The 21,517-nt window shown below is 42.7% G+C and overlaps 1 protein-coding gene and 1 pseudogene across 3 annotated transcripts in view; one reads left to right on the forward strand and one right to left on the reverse strand.

The window, feature by feature from the left end:
- ANXA4 (annexin A4) overlaps positions 1 to 4,487 on the reverse strand; it is a 76,245-nt gene extending 71,758 nt beyond the window's left edge. Inside the window, exons 1-2 of one of the 3 annotated variants that reach the window (XM_055399537.2) lie at positions 4,364 to 4,421; positions 255 to 347 (exon numbers count right to left, since the gene is read on the reverse strand). The gene's annotated coding sequence lies outside the window, so the exon portion shown is untranslated. Of the gene's footprint in view, positions 1 to 254; positions 348 to 4,363 lie in introns of all 3 variants that reach the window. The other 2 variants (XM_055399538.2, XM_055399535.2) reach the window with 2 other exon arrangements.
- Positions 4,488 to 12,060: 7,573 nt separating this feature from the next.
- Positions 12,061 to 21,517, forward strand: part of LOC129540016 (small ribosomal subunit protein eS7 pseudogene) — an 84,255-nt pseudogene continuing 74,798 nt past the window's right edge.

The raw sequence follows: 21,517 nt of genomic DNA on the forward strand, positions 1-21,517 counted from the left end.
AATGGAACAATCATTTTTAACAGTGGGTCATTTGGGGGACCTCCCTGGCTATCCAGTGCTTAGAACTCTGTGCTTCCAGTGCAGAGGGTGCAGGTTCAATCCATGATAGGGGAACTCCAATTACAAATGCTGTGCAGTGCGGTAAGAAAAGAAAAAGAAACTTTTTCAGAAAGTGGATCATTCTGTAGGGCTCAGAGGTGGGAATAAATTTTCTAGGCCGTGAAAAATCACACACACATTCACTCAGCACACACCTTTGGTGAGCACTCACTGGGCAATGGGCCAGAGGAATGGGGCTCTGCGGTCCTGATCTCAGAGGAGCTCAAAGCTGAGAGGAGGGCACAAGTCTGTAATCAAGAAAAAATAAAGCATGGTGGGGGAATCAAAGGGAGACAAGAGTACACAGGGGAGGACCCTCACTCAGATTACATCCAAGACAAACCTTGAAGAGTTGTCCTGGTGTAGGACAGGGAAGCTGGGAGTCTTGATTTCCTTCCTGGTACCCAGAGTTTCCTTTTTATTTAAAAACATCTATCACATAACTGGTGGCTTCCCGGGTGGCGCCAGTGGTAAAGAACCCACCTGCCAGTGCAGGAGGCATAGGAGATGCAGGTTCGATCCCTGGGTTGGGAAGATCCTCTGGAGGAGGGCATGGCAAGCCACTCCAGTATTCTTGCCTAGAGAATCCCATGAACAGAGGAGCCTTGTGGGCTATAGTCCATGGAGTCACAAAGAGCTGGACAAGACTGAAGCAATGTAGAATGCATGCATGCTAGCATGATCACAGAATAGTGCTAAACATAGAAGCAGATGCAGAAGAAAATAGGAATTTATAACTTAGGCCAGCAGCTCATACTATGGGATCCCTGGAATCTCTAAGACCTAACTCCCAATAATTGGTCCTGTCTCCCACGGGCCCACAGAATGACATTAATTTCTGAGCGCCCTCAAGCTCTGGCCTCTGGACTAGCCCTGCTCTGGCTGAATGGCACTCCTCCATGCCTGTGCATAAGCCCTTCCTCTCCTATTCCCACCTCTAAGATCATTCTCATTACCCCTCCAAGAAGCCTTCTCTGACCATCCATGATGGGGTTAGATGCACCTCCTCAGTTCTATGGCAGGCTATGCACAGTGCGTTGAATCACTTCTCATGCAGTCTTATGAGTTTTTAATTGTTGATTTGCTTGTTTATCTCCCTAAGGATGAGGTATGGGAGTATCTAGCATCTGTCACATTGTATAATAAATAAATGAACCTTTATCCATCTGGTGGGGGCCACTGACATTCTGCCCACGAACTGAAGGCCCTTCCACGCACATGTCCAACCATATACATTCCTAGTATTCAAATGGATGGAACCCAAGTCAGTGGATTTTAAAATTTTGAGAAACAATGCCAAATTTCACGGCAATTCTTAACACAGTGTCTAGGCATTTGACTAATATCAAGCATCTTGAACATTTAAGACAAATTCTTCAAAGGTGGTGGTTCAGGTTCCCACAGCAAAGCTCTCTGTCCAGTTCAAACATAACTGAACAAGTTACTCCCAACAAAACCAACACAACAGGCAGATTCCTGGGTCCCACCCTGTCATACTGCATCAGAACTCTGGGGGCAAGAATCTGTATGCTGTGCAAGCTTCCAGGGGGATGCACCCAAAGTTTGTAAACAATGGCTTTAGAAGTCATCTTAGTTTAACCTTCTCCCCTTCCCAGCTCCATCAGAAAGGGGCTGTGGGGCTTCTGCCCAGATATCTCTGATGACAGAGCTCCTGCCAACTCCAAACCCGTCCAGCCTGTGGGTTTCAAAAGTCACTTTCTTAAATTCAACCAGAACCTGCCATCCAAAACACTCCTGCCCAGCTCTTCCCAGGGCCACAAAGAGTAAGCTGATTCCCTCATTCACAAGCCAAGCCCCTCCTGAATCTACACTGTTAACCTGTATTCCCACACTACTGCCAGCTCCAGTTCTTCCCACCATAGTTTACATATCAGCTTGACCAGAAGAAAGATGAAAAGGAAAAGAAAAACATTTGGTCAAGATTAGTTTATAAACCAGGAGGCCACAAATCCAAATGCCAAATCACTCTGAACCAAGCACCGACAGAGCCACAGTAAGGCAGGGAGGCTAAGGGAACAGCCTTTAGTATCCATTGTGTGTGTGTGCACGCCACACATGCATGCTCAGTTGTGTCCAACTCTTTGCAACCATATGGACGGTGGCCCACCAGGCGCCTCTGTCCATGGGATTTTTCAGTCAAGAATACTAGAGTGGGTTGCCATTGCCTCCTCCAGGGGATCTTCCAGACCCAGGGATTGAACCCAAGTCTCCTGTGTCTCCCGTATTAGCAGGTGGATTCTTTACCATTGTGCCACCTGGGAAGCCAGTATCCAGCAGCTGGATTTAAATCTTTCTGCAAGGAGTCCAATCCTTGTACCACCAGCTGGGAGCCTTGGGATCTCTTCTGTAAAACAAGTTTAATAATCCTGCCTCAGGTTGCAAAAAAAAATATTAAATGGGGGGACTTCCCTAATGGTCCCACTGGTTAAGAATTCGTCTTCCAATGCACGGGCACAAGTTTGATGCCTGGTCGGCGAAGTAAGATCCCACATGCCACAGGGCAACTAAACCTGTGTGTCGCAACTACTGAGCCCGAGCGCCACAACAAAAGGTCACGCATGTTGTGAGGATCCCACATGCCACAACTAGCATGCTATTCAAAGTCCTTCCAGGGAAGACACTGCAGCATCTACCAAACTGCCTCCATAAGTAGCCCTCATTGCAGTGGAAGCAAACTCCCAAAGGTTATGTTTGGGCCAATCACAGCCCAAAGTCCAAATAAAAATTTTAGAAGTTTCTTCCTTTATATAAAGTATTTAAATTTTGAATCCTACCACAAAATATACCTGTAATTGTTTTAGTATAAAAAGCGTATTTATCCTCAAATATCTGGATGAAATTGGACAACCAAGAAAAATCTCCCCTCTCCTGTATTCTGAATCATCAGGTACTCCTTGGCACAACGTCTGTTACTCGAGTGCCTGCCCTCACTTCCATCTCCCTTGGAGAAGAGCAGGCTTAGTCTACCAGCAGATGAGCAAGGACTGGGAAAACAGATGAGCGGCAGATAGAAGAAGAGAAATGGGCCACAAACTACAGTTTGAAATGACCAGGCGGTCATCACCCTTTCAGCATCCCCTTCAGACACTGCGGGCTGGCCTGCTTGGACTTGACTACACATGTTACTCTCTAAAAAGCTTTCAGACAAAAAATATCCCTAACCAGATGCAAGCATATCTAGGAAGTACATTCACAGCACTTTGGACTCAGTAGTTGTGTGTATGTCTGTCTGTGTTTGCACTCATGTGTGTATCCCCAAAGCAAAAGAAATCTGATCTAAGCTGAGAGAGGGGGCCTGGCCTTGACCAGAAAGGACCCTGGAAAGTCACCCGGTCCTGGCTGGCTATGGTTACCCACTTCCTCATTCCTGCCCACGTCCTCTCTGTTGCTTGCTCTTCCACCTCTGTCATCTGAGAATTCCATGGCAACTAAAGAGCTAGAGCTTCCCTATCAACAGAGTTAACGTGCAATATAAGGAGGAGGTGGAGGGTCCTAGAATTGATGGGCAGTGGGATGCATCATTTTAGACGGGGGTCGGGTGGGGTGGGGTGGGGGATCCTATTCATTCTTCCCAGATACTCACTTTTCCTGAAAGCTGTGGGTTACTCAGGTCTCACACGCTCCCAGCAGCTTACAGAAGCTGTAATTTGGGAAGCACTCAAAGTTGGGCAGATTGTTGAAAAGCAATAACCTCTTTGGTTCCAGAGTCTCCAACTGGTCAAAGCCACGACCACAGAGTAAGACTGGGCCATTCACAGGCTCAGTTCACGGATCGCACAGTAATATCAGATTCCCAAGTGCCAGGCATTGTACTGAAGGCATTAGGTCCACAAGTAAAGAAAGAGACCAGGAGAAAGGAGTGTTTCTTAAAAGGAGTAAAGAAAGAATTAAAAAAGCAAAACGTGGGTGTTAGTCAGTTCTCAGGGAATATTACTCCATCATTTCTTCGTAATGCCTAAATCCAGCACAGCGCTTGGCACATGAACTCAATAAATAACTGCAGTGTCCTCTGACATTCTAAGCTCCACACACTGCTCTGGAGGTCCTTCTGCAAGGGGCGGGTGGATCGGGGCGGTGTCTGCCTCCCGCTCGCCCACCCGGAGAGAGTCCCGGCCGGCTCCACCCTGTGCCGGCGACTGCACCTCCGCCTGGGCGCGGCGCCTGACCGGCCACCCCCGCGAGGCCCTCCCGAGCTGCCGCACCCCTTCTGGAGCCCAGGACCCCCGGCCCGGGGCCCTCTTACCCCAGAGGCCGAGATGGGACGGCGCCCGTTCTCTGCTGCCACGGAGATCACACCCAGGCAGGGCCGGGCAGCGGGTCTTATCCCGGACGGACCCGCCCTTCGGGGTGGAGACTGAGCCCAAGTTCCTGGTTGTCCCTCTGCCCACGAGACCGGAAAGTCCTCCGCGGGCGAAGCGCACCTGGAGTCCGGGGAGAGGGGGATGACGCTCCCGGCCTCGTCCCCCGCCGGGATCCCAGATCGCCGGCTCCGCCCGGGTTCCCGCGACTCGGAGCAGTGGGACTCTCAGGTCGCGGGTGCCCGGGCGCCCCTGCACTCGCGGAGGCCCGCGCCCTGCGCCCGCCGCGGCCGGGACTGCCGCTCAGAGTCAAAGCTTCCTCCCCGGGACACTGCACTTTCTCACGGCGAAGTGGAAAGTGGAACGGCCCATTTACATTCCCGCGAAGCTCCCAGTCGTCCCACTTCTCCCTTGAGAAAAACCGAGTTCCCTTTCTTGGGGAAACTTTTGGGAATGGGAGTTTGGAGCAGTTCCAGAGCTTTCTGTCTTTACCCGTAAATGACCTGGGTTCGCTGCTGGGCCGTAGCTCCCGGGTTCGGCCTTGAAGCTGAGCCTTGTTATACAGTCTTGTGTGTTAGTATCTGCCTCTCCTACAGGACTCGAGCCTCTTGAAGACGCTGGCTGGGTCTACGGGGTCATTGCACACACACCCAGTACCATGCTGGTTCATGGCAGGTACTCAGTGAGTGCTTGCAAAATGAACCCATTGGGTAGATAAGTAAACTGGGACTTTATTTAACAGAAGGTTGGAAGCTTTGGTGGAGAAGGCAATGACAACCCACTCCAGTATTCTTGCCTGGAAAATCCCATGGACGGAGGAACCTGGTAGGCTGCAGTCCATGGGGTCGCGAAGAGTCGGACACGACTGAGCGACTTCACTTTCAGTTTTCACTTTCATGCATTGGAGAAGGAAATGGCAACCCGCTCCAATGTTCTTGCCTAGAGAATCCCAGGGACGGGGGAGCCTGGTGGGCTGCCGTCTATGGGGTCGCACAGAGTCGGACACGACTGAAGCGACTTAGCAGCAGCCGCAGCAGCAGGAGGAGGAAGCTTTGGAGAGTATGTTTTATATCCAACAGATCAACTGACTGTTAGCACCCTTATAGCTGTAGAGGTAATGATAAATTATTTCCTTAAGATGCAGCTAAAAAGGGTGACTGACTGAGCGACTGAACTGAACTGAACTGAATATGGTTAAAGGCATGGGATTTAGAACCAGACTGATTTGGATTCTGCCCCCTTTTTTCTGCTTGATACTCTGAAGTTTCTGAATTTCAGTTTATGAACTAACGTGGGAGAAAGTAAATTAACAAGACAAATAGTGGAAAAAGAATGAAAAAAGGTTAATTCATTTTCTCAGAGGGATTAGAAAGACTACTTATTCCTTAAAAAGTAAAAAACAAAAATTGAGCAGATGCACCCTGCTAAGGTCACCTTTACTAGGCAGGTGTACCCAACTCACAGCAGTCTTTTTCTCCCCCATAACTGCCCTCATGTCAGGTTGGGAAGCCACACTCAGTGCTAACTTTACAGGATACAAAAGGCCAAGAACTGATCTATGAGAGCCTTCCTATTCCAGAGCTCCCATGGGCTTAGCCTCAGGCTAAATTTCTGCAGAAACCACTCCTGTGTTGTTTCTTCCTCTGTGCAATCCTGTTTGACTCACAGGTTTTCCTGAGAATATCCCCTCACTAAAGCACTTACACAAGAATCTATATCTCAGGTTTTGCTTCTAGGCCACCTGAGCTACAAGTATTTTATTTTATTTAAAAAATTTTATGAATATTTAAAAATTAGTATAATCATTGAAGTTAAAGACTCAAAGAAGCCTTTAAATTAAGGATAGCAGGGGACTTCACTGGTGGTCCAGTGGCTAAGACTCCACACTCCCAATGCAGGAGCTAGATACTCTAGATCCCACATGCGCACCCCAACCCCACTCCTCCTACCCCTTCCCACATCCCCTAACTTCCCACTGCAAGTAAAACCCACATGGCACAATGAAGATCTGGAGTGTCGCAACTAAGACCCAGTATAATCAAATGAATTAACTGATTAATTATAGAATGAGCACATGCATTGCTCCCTCTTGATATCTAACAAAAGCAATAGTAGATTTTTTTAAAAGAATAAACTAGTGCTATTTGTACCAACATGAATGGACCTAGAGATTATCATACTAAGTGACGTCAGAAAGAGAAAGACAGATATCATATAATATCATTTATATGTGAAATCTAAAATATGATAAAATGAACATAGCTACAAAACAAGAAAACAGACTCAAGTTAGATAACGAACTTGTGAATGTCAAGTGGAAAGAGGGTGGGAGAGGGAAGGATTGAGAGTTTGGAATTAGGAGATATGAACTATTACATATAAATAAGACGGATAAACAAAAAGGTCCTACTGTATAGCACAAGGGACTCTATTCAATATCCTGTCTGTAATAAACCATAATGGAAACAATATGAAAAAGAATATGCATGTGTATTACTGAATCACTTTGCTGTTCAACAGAAATTAATACAACATTGTAAATCAAATATACTTAAATAATTTTTTTTTAAATAGTAGATTTAAGAAAACTCACAAGAACGAAAGAGGGAAAATAATTAAATTTTGGAAACTGGAAAGCAGATACTACAGGTAATAATTGACTTAGCAGACCCGAGAAAACTGACTCCTAAGCCAGGAGTAGTTTGGAAAGCCAAGAAGCAACATGATTTTATAGATTTACCCAGGATAACCCAGGTATTGCTGCACCAGGTCCTTCTAAAAGCAGGTATGTAATTAAGACAAAAAACAGGAGGATTTTTCAAAAGTACGTGCTGGAAGCAATAATCTCCTCCACATACTTCCCAATACTACACAGTTGCCACTGCTCTCTCCCACTTGGGTGGAAAATTGGAAACATTCTCTGGAGGGGATAAAGCAGAGGATCTCTGGAATGGGGCATACAAGGTACAGTCAAGATGTTCTGGTTATCTAAGGCTGACCAATAAACTACACAGATTTTGATGACTAAAATCAGTGGCCATTTTCTTACATCTTGTGATTTTGTAGGTCTGAATTTGGACAGGCCTTGGCAGTTCCTCTGTTTTGTGTGACATCAACAGAAGTCACTTGGCCTCACATGAGTCAGAATAGTTATTATCATAAAGACAACAAGTAACAGTGAGAATGTGGAGAAAAGGGAACTTATGCACTGTGGGTGGGAATGTAAATTGGTGCAGCCACTATAGAAAACAGCATGGAGATTCCTCAAAAAATTAAAAATAGAACCACCGTATGATCCAGCAATTCCACCTCTGTCTAATTATCCGAAGGAAACAAAATTAGAGAAGATATATTCACCTCTATGCTCCCTGCAGCACTGTTTATAATAGCCAAGATATGAAAGCAATCCAAGTACCCATCAAGAGATAAATGAATAAATTATATATATATGTATACACACATACACATGGGCTTTCCAGTTGGTGCAGTGGAAAAGAATACACCTGCCAATGCAGGAGACACAAGAGATGCGGGTTCAATCCCTGGGTGTCAGGAAGATCCCATGGAGAAGAAAACAGCAACCCACTCCAGTATTCTTGCCTGGGAAATCTCATGGACAGAGGAGCCTGGCAGGCTATAGTCCATGGAGTCACAAAGAGTTGAACATGATGGAGCGCGCACACACACACACATTTATATAAGATTTCATTCACATGTGAAATCTAAAAGACAAATGAACAAAGATAACCAAACAGAAGCAGAGCCATGGATACAGCGAACAAAAAGCTGGCTGCAGTGGGGAAGGGGTGGGGGAAGGAGAGACATGGATGAGGGAGGTTAAGAGGTACAAACATTCAGTTACAAAATAAGTGAGTCACAGGTATGAAATGAGTCACATTGTGGGGAATACAATCAATAATATGTAATATATTTTTATGGTGACAGAGGACAGCTAGGCTTATCATGGCGATCATTTGGAAATGTATTTATATATCAAATCATTATGTTATGTACCAGGAACTTTTATATAAATGTGTGTGTGTGCATGTGTATTGTGTATGTGTGTGTGTATGCATGTATGTATATGTGTATGTGTGTGTGTGCTTAAAATATACACCAGACAAGACTTTTTAGAAAGTTTACTTGGTAGTATTCAGCTGGCAGATGGGCCAGTCTGAAGGATTCCCTCACATGTCTGGCACCATGGCAAGATGAACTGGAAGGCTGATCTCAGCTGGCACTGTCCATCAGAACACATACACATGCCCTCTCCAATGGCAGTATCAGGATGGTCAGATTTCCTACAGAGGTTCAGGGCAAGGTACCCAAAAAGGATACTCCCAGAAATCCAAGCAAAAGTTACTGGGCTTCTTATTACCTAGGCTGGGCAGCTCTTGAATGTTATGTCTATTGCATTCTATAGCTCATGGAAGTCACTAAGGCCAGCCCAGATTCAAAGAAGGGGGATTAGGTTTCATCCCTGAATGGGGGGACTAGCAAAAAAATTGTACCCAACTTTAATCTACCACACAAGGATAGGGGAATGGTACTGAAATTGAAGATCTATCAATACATGAAACCTAACATAATGAATATTGAGCTGCTCAGTATTCTTCTTTCACTTGACTCCTACAACACTGGCAACCAAGATGAAGAGTTTGAAATATTCTTCTCTGGGGAAGAGTAAAAACCTAAGAGACTGTCATCAGTTATTTAATGAAAACTGGAGCTACCCTTTAGTAAATTCACCATAGTTGAGCCCCACCCCTTATACAGGGATACAGAGTTTCCAGGGAGCTTTTTATTTTAATTTAAATTTTTAAAATTTTATTTTTCTTCTAGCTTTTTTAAGGTATAATTGTAATACAGCACTGTATAAGTTTAAGGTGCACAGCATAATGGTTTGACTCACATCCATCATGAAATGATTACCACAATAAGTTAGTGAAGATCCATCATCTCATACAGATACAAAATTAAAGAAATAGAAAAAAACACTTTGTGTGATGAGCATTCTTAGGATTTACTCTCAATGACTTTCATGTGTAACACACATCAGTGTTAATTATATTTATCTTATTGTAGACTACATCCCTAGTACTTATCTATCTTATAACTGGAAGTCTGCAGAACCTTTTGACTGCCTTCATCCACTTATTTCTACCAACCCACCTCTGACCTCTGGTACCCACAGATTTGATTGTTTTTCTTGTGAGTTTATATGTTTATTTGTTTTTGAAATATAACTGACCTCCAACACTATGTTAGTTCCTATTACACAATGTAGTGATTTTTCTGTAAATATCAAAATGATCACCATGATAAACCTAGCTATGATATGTTGCAATACGAAGATATTACTTAGATATTGACTATATTCCCCACACTTTCATACCCATGACTCATTTATTTTGCAACTGGAAGTCTGTTCCTTTAATCTCCCTTATCAATTTCTTTCCTTTCCCCAGCCCCATTCCCTCTGGTGACAGCTAGTTTGTTCTCTATAATTCTGTTTCCATTTTGCTATGTTTGTTCATTTGTTTTGCTTTTTTAGATTCCAAATATAAGTGAAATCATACCGTACTTGTCTTTCTCTGTCTGACTTATACTTTAACACAGTACCCTCTAAGTCCATCCAAGTTAAAAATGGCAAAATTTCGTTCTTTTTTTTTTCCAGGTAGCATTTTACACCTCAGTCTTAGGGTTGCTAGATAAAATACAGGATACTTAGTCCCTTAGGATATTTGACTGCAAGGAGATCAAACCAGTCAATCCTAAAGGAAATCAGTTCTGAATATTCATTGGAAGGACTGATGCTGAAGCTGAAGCTCCAATACTTTGGCCACTTGATGCGAAGAACTAACTCATTGGAAAAGACCATGATGTTGGGGAAAATTGAAGGCAGGAGAAGGGGATGACAGAGGATGAGATGGTTGGATGGCATCACCAATTGGATGGACATGAGTTTGAGCAAGATCCGGGAGTTGGTGATGGACAGGGAAGCCTGGCATGTTGCAGTGGGTGGGATTACACAGGGTTAGGGTTAGGGTTAGAGATGAAAATTTTGAAAAAGCTTTCATTGATCTCCTTTGAGAAATAAAAACAGAATAGAAATAGAACAGATTCTCTGAAAAATGAATACTCAGAAAACCAAATAGAAGTTAAAAATATAGCAAAAATTTAAAACTTGGTAAAATAGTAGAAAGATGGGGCTTTCCTGATGGCTCAGATGATTAAGAATATGCCTGCAATACAGGAGATCCAGGTTCAATCCCTGGGGTGGGAAGGTCTCTTGGAGAAGAAAATGGCTATCCACTTCATTATTCTTGCCTGGAGAATTCCATGGACAGAGGAGCCTGGCAGTCTACAATCCATGGGGTTACAGTCAGACATGACTGAGGGACTAAACACTTTTACTTTCACAGCACAAAGTTGAAGAAATATCCTAAAATGTAAAGACAAAAGCCAAAAAGAAGAGAAGGATGTAAGAAAGGATAAGAAAATTCAAAAGCCAGCCCAGGATTCCTGGGAAACAGAGGGGAAGAAATCAATTAACTATTAATAATTTAATCATATATATTTAGAACTAAAGGGCATGATTTTCCACATTGAAAGTGCTCACTGACTCCAACAAAATGTACAAAACCACACCCACACCTAGGCACACCGTGACAAAATTTCACAAGACTTGGTATATAGAGTAGATCTTTCCAAAGGGTAAAATGAGGTTGTATACAAAGGATCAAGAACCAGAATGGCATCAGATTTCTCCCTAGCAACACATGAAACTGGAAGACAATGGAATAATGTATTAGCAGTTCTGGGAGAAAATTTCTTCCAGTGTAGATTCTTTGCCCAGCCAAGCTATCAGTCAAATGTGGGGGTAAATAAAGATATTTTCAGACATGTAAGATATTTAAAAAATTTTTATTTCCCAAGAAACTTTTCTTAATAAGCTTTCAGATAACATGTTTCAACAAAACAAGGAAATAAACCAAGAAAATTTTTTTAAAAATCACTAGCAGAATGGACAATTGAAAATTGAATGGCAGGGAAGGGCAGTTAGTTAACACAATCGTTTTTGAGTCTAATTTTCTTAAACTGTAGAGTATTAACTAACATTTATATAGGCACTTACCATTGCAGGCAGAATCTTTACCCATCTGAGTTACCAGGGAAGCCCTTAGGTATAATGTTTTAGCTTGCATGGAGTGTCAGTATTACTATGGATGGCATACAGTCATTCACAAAATTGTATTAAACTTTCTGTGGCAGATTGCATTTTTCAAAGTCAGTTGCAATAATATATTCAGTCTCTTGTGCTCTTCCAACCCCACCCTCCCTACCTAGTCAAGAGATGGCATCTTTGTTCCTATTCTTTGGACCTGCGTGGACTTCTTAGGTGAGCTTCTGTAATTGCACAAGAAAGTAATGCTTTTGAAGCTGGCTCTTAAAAATTGATACAGCTTCCATCTAGTGCTCTAACTCAGAGCATATGCCTGTGGACCCCTGAAGTACAGGTGCCCTGAAGTCACCGTGCTGTGGAGACCACGCAGCAGACACCACGTAGACAGAGAAAGTCAGAGGAACCCCAGCTGTTTCAGCCCCAGCAGTTTGAACATTGCCAGACTCAATGGCAAACATGCTAATGAGGAAAACAGATGACCCCTACATCATCCTTGCCTCACAGCAGCCAGGTGAGAGACCCTGAGTGAGAATCCCCTAGCGGATCCCAGCCCATCTCCAGATTCCTGAGAGATGACAGTAGTATATGATTATCATTGCCTCATATCATCAACATTGGGGTGTTATTTCATGTCACAATAGACTACCAGAACACTTCTAGATAGAAGTGGGGGGGGGGGTCTAGCCCAGACTTCTGAATATCCCTCCCCAATACTCACTGAAATGGCCCACAGCATATAGAGGGGAAATTTTTACCCTGAGTGGCAAGCTCCTCTCTGATAGCCAGTCTGGCTGCTGGCCCAGAAGGAGGTGAGGACAAAGGCAAGATAACCTTCAGCCCTTCAGGACAGTGGCTTTGCAAAACATTAAGAAGAAACCTTGCAGGAGTGACATTCCTTGCCAGATGGCTCTCTTCACAGTCTTCCTGCTGGAAGGTAATCGATCCTCCAGCCTAAGATATTAGAAGATTCTAAGGGCATCCAAATAGACCGGCAGGAAGCCAAGAAGAATTAGCTCATCCTCTTTGGGGACAAATGCAAAACGTGTATTAATCTTTTAACATTCAAGGATGAATAAGCATAAAAAAGGATATAAAACCATGAAAAAATTCTGGGACATAGAAACAAGCATCTAAGAGACAAGAAGAAACTGATTTATCAAGTTTTACAATATGAAGCAGAAGTAGGCTTGAAACTGTTTCTTCTATAACTGATAGACTGAACAGAACAAAAAACACAGACGGGATCGGAGTAATATTATTTATGAGGTAGAATAAATAGTTATGAACTAGATTGGACTATTCCATATTCTAGAGAGAAAAGAGTTTTTTACAATCATCTACTGAATAGTCACAAAAACTGCAAAGAAAACCTCATAAAATTTCAAAATGAAAATAGCATCTCTGGACTTGCCTCGTGGTTCAGTGGTTAAGAATCTGCCTACCAATGCAGGGACTTAAGTTCAGTTTCTGGTCTGAGAAGATTCTACATGCTTCAGGACAGCTAAGCCCACACGCCACAATTACTCAGCTGGCGTGCCGCAACTACTGAAACCCAGGGGCCCTACAGCCCATGCTCTGCAACAAGAGAAACCACCTCAATGAGAAATCTATGCACCACTGAAACTAGAGAGTAGCCCCCACTTGCTCCAGCTAGAGAAAGTCCACGTGCAATGAAGACCCAAAGCAGCCAAAAATAAAAATTAATTAATTAATTTAAAGAATAGCATCTCTGTCCTTACTCTTTGGACTTGAGTGAACCAGCTGTACCACTTCTTAGCTGATGACCTTAAGAAAATCAATTATCTTTTCTGTACCTTAGTTTTCTTATTTGTAGAATAGGGATAATAACAGTACCTATCTTATAGGTGCTCTGTTATAATAATTAAATTTTATATATATATATATATATATACACACACATATAGAGTTCTTGGCTCATTGTAGTTCTATATTAATGTTAACTGTTTTCTGATCAGAATTAATAAACTTAAAATTCAATAACAAAACTTTGAACTAATTCCTTTTATAAGACAATAGCGTTTGCTATCAACTAATTGTATAAATATCATGTTTGGGGGCTCTTAAGGAAACTAACTGATGCTAAAGCTGAAACTGCAATACTTTGGCCACCTCATGCGACGAGTTGACTCACTGGAAAAGACTCTGATACTGGGAAAGGTTGGGGGCGGGAGGAGAAGGGGACGACAGAGAATGAGATGGCTGGATGGCATCATCGACTCTGTGGACATGAGTTTGAGTGTACTCCGGGAGTTGGTGATGGACAGGGAGGCCTGGCGTGCTGTGATTCATGGGGTCGCGGAGAGTCGGACACGACTGAGTGACTGAACTGAACTGAACTGAAGGAAACTAACTTTGATACCATCCTTCAAAATATTGATACCATTTGATACCATCCTTCTCCATTGTCTCCTAGAATCCACTGATATCAAATAAAAATCTGATATCCAAATGATTCTTATTTCTTAGTAGGTAATCTGGTTTTTCTCCCAAGAAAAATTTAAAACTTTTCTTTCCCTTGAAGAGCATGTTTAGAGCAAGATGTGCTTTGCTTGTCCTGGTTGGCACTCTTAGATCTATTCACTATGAAGACTGAAATCTTTTCCAAACTCAGAAAAGTTCATCTATATTACATATCTCTTCCTTTTCCTCCTTTCTTTCATTCTGGAATTCCTATCTGATGCTGTGAGAACTTTTGACTTTATCCTCCAGGTCACTTAACCTTTCTTTCATGGGTTGGTTTTGTTTTCATTTTGGTGCTTTAGCTCTGAGTTTGAGAGAACTCTTAGGATTACTCTGAAGTCCATTGATTCCATTTTCAGTTGTGTCCATTCTACTCAGCCCATCTACCAATTTTGAAAAAAATATAACTTTGATTTTTATCAAAGTTGCAAAGGCACATAGAAGAGACACAAGTAGTTCTATAAAGTTTGTTACGAAAAGAACAGCAATTTTTCATTTCCTCTCTCTTCCATATTTCTACCAGGCAACTAGTGCTTCTTTAGGCACAAACTCATCTGGGGCCATAGAATCCACTGATTCTGAGGTTATTTAGTAGTATGTCCCAATCACAAGTCATAGCAGTGTATTCAGTTCAGTTCAGTTGCTCAGTCGTGTCCGACTCTTTGCGACCCCATGAATCACAGCACGCCAGGCCTCCCTGTCCGTCACCAACTTGTCCCGGAGTTCACTCAAACTCATGTCCATTGAGTTGGTGGTGCCATCCAGCCGTCTCATTCTCTGTCATCCCCGTCTCCTCCCACCCCCAATCCTTCCTATTAGGTTTGCTAAAATAACATCTATACAAGGTTTTCAAGAGGGAGTCTCATAAAGAAAAGTAGCATTTCCCAATTTGAAAAGATACATGCACCTCCACCTTTATTGTAGTATTATTTACAATTGCCAAGATATGGAAACAACTTAGGTGTTCACTGGTGGATGAGCAGATAAAGAAGATGTGTATATATGCAATGGAATATTACTAAGCCATAAAAAGAATGAAATCTTGCAACAACATGGGTTGGCCTTGAAGGCATTATGTGAAGTGAAATAATTCAGACACAGAAAGATAAATACCATACAATCTCACGTATACGTATATATGGAATCTAAAAAACAAACAAGAGCAACAAAAACCAGTCTCACAGATACAGAGAACAGATTGGTGGTTGCCAGAGGAGGATGTGTAGGGAGGGGTGTGCCAAAGTAGCAAAGTGTGTCAAAAGCTACAGACTTCCAGCTATAAAATAAATGAGTCATGGGAATGTAATGTACAGAATGGTGATTGTAGTTAATAATATTGTATAACATATTGGAAAGTTGCTAAGAGAATAGATTTTAAAAGTATTTTTTTCCACAAAAGAAAAAAGAAAATTTCTGTAACTGTGTGGTGATAGATGTTAACTAGACTTATTGTGGTGAGCATGTCACAATGTATACAAATATTAAATTATTATGCGGTATACCTGAAAATAATATAATGTCATATGTCAATTATACCTAAATCTAAAAAAAAATAAAGCTAAAAAAAAAATAAAAGAAAATCTGTGTTTCCAATCTGCTAAATTGAGAGTGAGGGAAAGAACAATGATAAGGAGATAGACAGGAAGACAGGTCTGCTTGGGGACAGCCTCTGTCCAATGGCAGTGACAGTTCTACCTTCTACCCTTTTCCCCCTGGTGGCTCAGATGGTAAAGAGTCTGTCTGCAATGCAGGAGACCCAGGTTCGATCCCTGGCTTGGGAAGATCCCCTGGAGAAGGAAATGGCAGCCCATTTCAGTATTCTTGCCTGGAGAGTCCCATGGATAGAGGAGCCTGGTAGGCTACAGTCCATGGGACCACAAGAGTCGGACACGACTGAGTGACCTCAATTTCCTTCCCTTTCCCTTTCCCCATACCTCATCAAACCTGAGCCAGCAAATCACTGCCTCCATGGAGGAGGCAGCTCTACAACTACAACTTGCTTCACTTCTGGCCTGGGTGCCTAAGAAATTTAAGGCACAACATGGCAGCAGATGAGCAACCTGCCTAGATTAGTACAATCTTTGAATTAGGCTGCTCTTTGGTACTGTAATAATCTTTACTCAGTGAATGCCTTTGGTGTTTAGAAAGAGGTATTGCCCAATTTACCTCACTTTTAGATACTAGGATCTCAGAAATTTATGTTTACGAAATAGACATCGTAAACAATGGTAATGAATCCTCTGTGAACCTTATTCCCCATCAGGAGACAGTCTAATCCTACTGAAAATGGATCAAAGAAAAACCTGCAGTATTTGCCATTTTCCCTTCCCCATGCCCCAAAAGAGGAATGTCTTTTCTTCTCCAAAACCTATTTTGTTACCATGAGATGCTGCAGCTCAACAAAAAGAGAAAGTTGATTTGACCACAGAGAGGATAATCATTTGCATTATATCAATATAAACTTTAGCAAAGTTTGACAATCAAATAACAATGCATTTGCAGATCTCTGGCTCCAGGGAAGTGCCCACTTCCACCTTTCACCCCACTCAGAAGTCTGGCAGCTGATGAGGAAAGTAATTTTCCTTCAAGATTGTTGACCTTTTTATAAACAAAGAAAAACATCTGCCCTTTCAGTTTGTATTTTTCCTGCTGCTGTCCTGCAGGTTATATATACGCCTCATAAAATCAAATCATCATTATGAAAATTAGCTCTGATCATAGGAATCAACATGGTCTCATTTGTTTTTGCAAATACCCCAGTGAATGTGAACAGACCTGAAGTGACTGCAGGTAAGCTAGCTATCACAAAAACACAGCAGTTGCAAATAATGTAGGGTGAGTTACCGTGATAATCTATCTTTTCTATACAGTTGTCTCTTGGTATCATCCATGAGGAATTGGTACCAGGAACCCTACAAGATACCCAAATCCATGGATGCTGAAATTCCTTGTATAAAATGGCATAGTACAAAATACAAGACTGGGAGTGACCAAGATGGCAGAGGAGGAAGAGTACTATTGATGAGAAAGGCTGGAATCTATCAGAAAAGATCTTCTACAACTAAAGATACAAAGAAGGAACCACAAGATGGCTAAGAAGGGTGAAGACATGGTACAGTCAAGCCCTGTACCCCCAGGTAACCAACTCACAAATGAAAAGATAATTACAACTGCAGAAGTTCTCCCCAGGGAGCTCATGGTCTGATCTCCACATTGGGCTCAGGGGTCCTGCACCAGGAAGATGAGTCCCCAGAGCATCTGGTTTTAAAAGCCAGTGGGACTCACTTTCAGGCAAGCCAGAGGGCTGCAGGAAATAGACTCCAATCTTAAAGGAGGCACACAAAAGTTCACGTGATCTGGGACCCAGGGCAGGCATAGTAATTTGAAACGAGCCTGGGTCAGACTACCTACTGATCCTGGAGAGCCTCAGAGAGAGGCAGGCGGCAGCTGGAGCTCACTCTGGGGTCATAGACATTTTGGGAGAACTCCAATAATATGATCCTTACGTCAGCGTGGTACTCACACAAAGACAAATAGATAAATGGAACAGAAAAGAGAGGGCAGAAATAGATCATCGCCCACACAGTCACCTGATTTATAACCAAGATAGCAGTGCGGTGAGGAAAGGACTTTTCCATAAATGGTGACGGGTCAATTTAGATCATGACAAAATAATGAATCTTGATAGTTAACAAAAGATAATCAATTGCATGTAAATTGTAGGTCCAAACATGAAAGAAAAAAACAATCAGGAGTCCATGAGTTGCAGTTACTGAAAGCCATGTACCCTAGAGCCCGTGCTCCACAACAAGAGAAGTCACTGCAGTGAGAAGCCCCACTCGCCGCAACTAGAGAAAGACCCACACAGCAGCAAAAACCCAGCACAGCCAAAAATAAATAAGTAAATCAATAAAAATAAAATTATAAAATAAACAAAATGAAAAGAAGAAACCTATCAAATATTGTCAAATCAGAGTCACTACTCCTTTTCTACACTGCTGATGGTAGTTAGTACACCCACACTGGAAAACAGTTTGGCAGCATCCATTTAGGCTGAACGAATGTAGATCCCATGATCCAGCAATGTGTAGGTAATATGCATCAAGAGGTATTTTCAAAAATTATATAGCAGCATGGTTTATAATAGTCAGTAACTGGAAACAGTGTATATGTCCATAAGTAGTGGAATGGATGAATGAATTGTGGTATGGTGACCCAACAACAAGTTCAGTTCAGTTCAGTTCAGTTCAGTCGCTCAGTCGTGTCCGACTCTCCGCGACCCCATGAATCACAGCACGCCAGGCCTCCCTGTCCATCACCAACTCCCGGAGTACACTCAAACTCATGTCCACAGAGTCGGTGATGCCATCCAGCCATCTCATTCTCCGTCGTCCCCTTCTCCTCCCGCCCCCAACCTTTCCCAGCATCAGAGTCTTTTCCAGTGAGTCAACTCGTCTCATGAGGTGGCCAAAGTATTGGAGTTTCAGCTTTAGCATCAGTCCCTCCAATGAACATCCAGGATTGATCTCCTTTAGAATGGACTGGTTGGATCTCCTTGCAGTATAAGGGACTCTCAAGAGTCTTCTCCAACACCACAGTTCAAAAGCATCGATTCTTCGGCGATCAGCTTTCTTCACAGTCCAACTCTCACATCCATACATGACCACGGGAAAAACCATTGCCTTGACTAGACGGACCTTGGTCGGCAAAGTAATGTCTCTGCTTTTTAATATACTATCAAGGTTGGTCATAACTTTCCTTCCAAGGAGCAAGCGTCTTTTAATTTCATGGCTGCAATCAGCATCTGCAGTGATTTTGGAGCCCAAAAAAACAAAGTCTGACACTGTTTCCACTGTTTTTCCATCTATTTCCCATGAAGTGATGGGACCAGATGCCATGATCTTTGTTTTCTGAATGTTGAGCTTCAAGCCAACCTTTTCACTCTCCTCTTTCACTTTCATCAAGAGGCTTTTGAGTTCCTCTTCACTTTCTGCCATAAGGGTAGTGTCATCTGCATATCTGAGGTTATTGATATTTCTCCCAGCAATCTTGATTCCAGCTTGTGCTTCTTCCAGCCCAACGTTCCTCATGATGTACTCTGCATATAAGTTAAATAAGCAAGGTGACAATATACAACCTTGACGCACTCCTTTTCCTATTTGGAACCAGTCTGTTGTTCCATGACCGGTTCTAACTGTTGCTTCCTGACCTGCATACAGGTTTCTCAAGAGGCAGGTCAGGTGGTCTGGGATTCCCATCTCTTTCAGAATGTTCCACAGTTTATTGTGATCCACACAGTCAAAGGCTTTGGCATAGTCAATGAAGCAGAAATAGATGTTTTTCTGAAACTCTCTTGCTTTCTCCATGATCCAGCGGATGTTGGCAATTTGATCTCTGGTGCCTCTGCCTTTTCTAAAACCTGCTTGAACATCTGGGAGTTCACGGTTTACATACTGCTGAAGCCTGGCTTGGAGAATTTTGAGCATGACTTTACTAGCGTGTGAGATGAGTGCAATTGTGCGGTAGTTTGAGCATTCTTTGGCATTGCCTTTCTTTGGGATTGGAATGAAGACTGACCTCTTCCAGTCCTGTGGCCACTGCTGAGTTTTCCAAATCTGCTGGCATATTGAGTGCAGCACTTTCACAGCATCATCTTTCAAGACTTGAAATAGCTCAACTGGAATTCCATCACCACCACTAGCTTTGTTCGTAGTGATGCTTTCTAAGGCCCACTTGACTTCACATTCCAAGATGTCTGGCTCTAGGTCAGTGATCACATTATCGTGACTATCTTGGTCGTGAAGATCTTTTTTGTACAGTTCTACAAGAGCAAGAACAAATTACAGCAAAACAGCATGAATGTCTTTCTCGAAGAAAACACTGAGTGATAAGAGACACAGAGGATGGACTTGTGGTTTCCAAGGGGGCAGGTGGAGTGGGGGAAGGAACGGATTGGGGGTTTGGGGTTAGCAACTGCAAACTATTATCCATAGAATGGATAAACAGTGAGGTCCCACTATATAGCACAGGGAACCATATGCACTATCCTGTGATAAACCATAATTGAGAAGACTGTACAAGAATATGCATTTAAAAAATTAAAAATAAAGTCCTGAGTGATAGAAGCCAGGCCCACATCAGTACCTAATCTGATTATGTTTAGGTGGAAAGTCCAAAAGCAGATAAAATTCATCGATGTTCTTATAAATCAGGGTAATAAAGAGACTAGAAGGGCTTCTGGGGATCTGGTAACTGTCACTTGATCTGAGAGTTGATTACACGGTATGTTTACAAATTCATTGAGCTCTGCACATTCCCATATGTGTGTTATGCTTCCATAAAACGTTTAAAATAAAGAAATCATCTCTTAGTAGAAATCACTGCATTTCCCTAACAGACTAATACTGTCACAGCCAGGGCAGATTGACAAACGAATTTAAACTCCTGGGCTGATGAATGTTTTGACTGATTCTTCTGGAAAAGTTAATTTCAAAACCAATCAGTGGTCTCACTGAACACTTTTGATAGTTTTCTTGGCTGTAGCCCAACCACTGAATAACAAAAAAACTTTAGGAGAACCGAATAATGAAGCAATGACTAAATACATTTTAAAGAATTTTATATTTCACATATTTACGTATCTGGAAGAAAACTGTTACTAAAACAGCTGGGTAAATAAAATAATTCTTAAATGCCATTTCTTTCTTAACAATAAATAGTTGATTTTACCAGGAAAACACAAAATCATAAGTTTGTGAGTAATTAAAAGTTCTATTTCGCTTCTTATAATGCATGTTAACCTCCAGGCCACATGCTACTGCTGGTAAATCGCTTCAGTCATGTCCGACTCTGTGCGACTCCATAGACGGCAGCCCACCAGGCTCCCCCGTCCCTGGGATTCTCCAGGCAAGAACACTGGAGTGGGTTGCCAATTCCTTCTCCAGTAAATTCTCTTTCTAGTACCTGGGGGAGGTTGCCATCTGGTGGCAGGAGAAGCAGCTGCAGGGCCACAAACTGCATGTGGGAAATCGAGCTTGCTGCTGCTGCTGCTAAGTCACTTCAGTCGTGTCCGACTCTGTGTGACCCCATAGATGGCAGCCCACCAGGCTCCCCCGTCCCTGGGATTCTCCACCTTTTTCCAGAACTCAGAAGGTAGTAATTCTCCATCTGTGGATTGCCAGTGGTGTGTTAGTCATCCACCAAAGGGCTTGAAAAGATCCTCTGAAATGATTCTTTGAAGTTGAAGAGAATTGAGGGAGCTCTTTTAAAAGGACATTCAGGGAACCTCTCAGGCATGACTCTTCCCCAAGCTGGAGTAGCACATCGATGTCAGCCAAGGACACAGGGCTGCAATGAGCCCCTACTCACTGATGCATTTGCGCCAAATTAAAAAAAAAAAAGTCTTCTTTCACCTGGGAGGACAATGCCCCTG

Source organism: Moschus berezovskii, chromosome 11 (genome assembly GCF_049115385.1).
Source record: "Moschus berezovskii isolate FMDL1 chromosome 11, NW_MosBer_1.0, whole genome shotgun sequence".
NCBI lineage: Eukaryota > Metazoa > Chordata > Mammalia > Artiodactyla > Moschidae > Moschus > Moschus berezovskii.